We start from the raw sequence: 3,640 nt of genomic DNA, 5'->3' as shown, positions 1-3,640 counted from the left end.
TCCTTCATGAAGGTATCGAGCACGGTCATGTCATAAGAATTAACTGCTTAGTTTGGAGCTAGGATTAAATGTGAGTCCAAAATCCATTCCTGAATCTCTGTTTTTTTATCCACCTCTGGCTCACTTTAGAGACATCTTGTTTTATAATAAAGAATCTTATCGATCACCTCCCTGGAGCATAAGGACTGTCTGTTTATAGTGTCATTGATTTAGCCCATGGAACTAATTTTAAAACACCATTGAGAAAGGGAGATTGAACAAGTATAGGCTCACTACAAATCTCAATACATGGATTATTGATTTATACAGGACAAGTTCTTATGTGACTAGCTACGGATTACACAAACAATAGAAATTGGTGATCAGGCAAAACTTACAATCATATTCATAGGCAATGTCAGATACAGGTCTGCCAGAAAAAATATATATCTTAGCGCAGTGAGTAGAATATTGATGTGGTGTGTAAATGTTAGTCTGCCTACAGAGAGTTCGATGCTCTTGGTTTCACGGTCTTCTGCTTGTTCACACATCTTGTATAGTTGCCCTCTTAAATCCTCGAGTTACAGGTGTGCATGAGGTAGAGCCCAGTTCACCTCGTGAGGTTTCCACATCACATCCCTCTGGGATGGCCGTTGGAGCATGTTGTGAGCTTTGAAAATCCAGGATCCAATGCCCCAGTCTGTGGCACATGGCCTGGGTCCCCCAGGGGTGTACAGAAGTTCAGCCTAATGTGGCTTATAAGGAAGATCATACCAGGCCTAATCCCGCCTTAGGGTCCTTAGAAGTATTGTTAATCATTTTTGTCCCCTGCTAGGAAGTTGCTTCTCCCCCCTTTTCTACCAGCAGTCATACACTTGCCTTCTGCAAGCCGTGTATGCTTCCTCCTGGACTTGATTTTCCCATCAGTATCCCTCATCACTCTGGTAGAAACTCTGGTCTGGAGGGAACTTCTCACGCCTTTGCATGGCTGCCACTAAGCGGTCATCCTCCCCGCTCCCTCTTTCAATAATCTGATTTCAGCTAAAGTGAAGACCCCCCCTGTCAACGTGGCCTTCAGGATACACCCAGACAGAGGATGGGGCCTCGTTCGTAAGCCCCAGCCAGGCTCTCGACCGAGCAGCCTGGACAACTGGCCAGTGAACTGGATGGCCGAAAGCCCGAGCTCGCTCCCATGCCAGGGTTCATCCCTAACCCTAGGACTCATACAGTATGTGTCCTTTTGTGATTGACCAACTGCAGTCAGGAGAATGTTTTCCAGATCCCTCCATGTTATGACATGTTTCATGTTTTCATCACTCTTTTTTAGGGATGTGTAGTATTCCATTGTGTACATATGCCCAACTTTTTGTTAATCCATTCTTCTACTGATGGAAATTTGGGCTGTTTCCCGCTTCTTGTGATTGTGAACTGTGCTGCAATGAACATGGGAGAGCACACGTCTGTTTGTGATCTGTCTTACATTTCGTTGGGATATATACCCAGAAATGGTATTGCTAGGTCATATGGAATTTCTCTTGCCAGCTGTTTTAGGAATCACTGTATCACTTTCTATAGTTGGTGTGTGTGTTTACAAGCCCAGCAGCAGGGTAAAAGGGTTCCAATCTCTCCACACCCTCCCCAGCATTTGTTGTTCTCTATTTCTTTGTTTGTTTAATAAGGCTACGGTTGTGGGTATTAGATGATATCTCATGGTTGTTTTATTTTGCATTTCCTAGATGGCTAGTGAAGGAGAGCATTTCCTCATGTGCTTATTACCCATTCAGTTGTCATCCTTCATGAATTGCCTGTTGAGGTCCTTTGCCCAGCTTTTTGAGAGGTTATGTGTTTCTTTCTTGTGGGGCTGCAGGATCCTATAGATTTTAGTACCTATATACTTGTGTATAAGCCAAGTTTTACAGCACATTTTTAATGCCGTTTTTGTCGTAAAATTAGGTGCCTCGGCTGATATTCAGGTTGGCTTATACTCAAGTATATACAGTAATTAGTCCTTTATCTACTAAATCATTGCTAGATATCTTTTCCCAGTCTGTGGATTCTCGTTTTACTCTTGTGGATGGTACCTGGTGGTGTATTGGTCAAGTGTTGGGCTACGTTCTGCTTGGTCAGCAGTTCAAAACCACCCTCAAGAGAAAGGCTGAGCTTTCTACTCCTGTAAACAGTTACAGTCGCTGAAACCACAGGGGATCATTCTAAGTCAGCATGGACTCGCAGCAGTGAGTTCTTTGAGGAGGCTGCTGCTTTTATTTCTGGGTTTTCTGTTCTGTTCCATTGGTCTATGTATCGATCATTATACAAGTACCAGGCAGTTTTGACAGCTGTGGCTGTATAGTAGGTTTTTAGGTCAGGTAGTGCAAGACCACCTACTTTCTTATTCTTTTTGAGAAGTTCTTTGCTTATCTTGGGCTTCTTCCCTCTCCATACGAAATTGGTAATCAGTCTTTCCATTTCTTTAAAGAATAATGTTGGGATTTGGATTGGAATTGTGTTGAATTTGTAGTTTGCTTTAGGTAGTATTGGCATTTTCACAATGTTGAACCTTCTTATCCATGAACATGGGCTAGTCTTCCATTGATGTAGGTCTCTTTTGGTTTTCTGTATTAATGTTCTGTAGTTTTCTTTGTACAGACCTTTTGTTTCTTTGGTTACCTTTATTCCTAGGTATGTCAACGTTTATTTGGCTCTGTGAACAACAAATGCTGGGCAGGTGTGGAGAGACTGGAACCCTTTTACACTGCTGCTGGGCTTGTAAATACACACAACAACTATAGAAAGTGATACAGTGATTGCTAAAGCAGCTGGCAAGAGAAATTCCATATGACCTAGCAATACCATTCTAGGTATATATCCCAATGAAATGTAAGACAGTTCCCAAACAGACATGTGCTCTCCCATGCTTGGTATTGTTTTCTTGGCATCTCTTGGATCTCTCATCATTAGTATATAGCAGTCCAATTGATTTCTGCTTGCTAACCTTGTGTCCTGCTCTTTTACTAAATTCTCAATTGTTTCCAAAAATCCTATTGTGAAGACCTTAGTGTTTTCTCTCTATAAAACCCTATTGTCTGCAAATAACAAGAGGGAAAAATCATTTTTCTTTTGAACAAAACATACCCTTAGATCTGGGGCTTGTAAAGCCATGAAACAGTCAATGGCATTTTTTCAGATATTAGGATTTTAACCCTGCTACCAGCTGCTCTAAGAAGTCCAGATGGGACAGTGGGCTATACAGTGGGCTGCTAATCACAAAGTCAGCAGTTTGAAACCCCCAATTGCTCTGCAGGAGAAAGATGAGGCTTTCTCCTGGTTGAAAGACTTGCAACCTCAGAAGCCCACAAGGGCAGTTCTGCTCTGTCCTCTAGTTCACCGTGAATCAAAATTGGCTGATGGCAGCGAGTTTGATTTTTTTTTTATTGAAAGATCATTTTATTGAGGGTTCATACAACTCTTGTCACAATCCATACATCGTTTGCATCAGGCGAATTTGTACATATGTTGTCTTTCTAGACATTTACTTTTTTTAAAATCGTTTTATTAGGGGCTCAAACAACTCTTATCACAATCCATACATACATCAATTGTGTAAAGCACATTTGTACATTCATTGCCCTCATCATTCTCAAAACATTTGCTCTCCACCTAA

Source organism: Echinops telfairi, unplaced genomic scaffold (assembly GCF_000313985.2).
Source record: "Echinops telfairi isolate 266 unplaced genomic scaffold, ASM31398v2 ScPeMD7_3533;HRSCAF=4204_0, whole genome shotgun sequence".
NCBI classification, from domain to species: domain Eukaryota; kingdom Metazoa; phylum Chordata; class Mammalia; order Afrosoricida; family Tenrecidae; genus Echinops; species Echinops telfairi.
The sequence above is the reverse complement of the archived record's forward strand: the minus strand, read 5'-3'. Positions refer to the sequence as shown.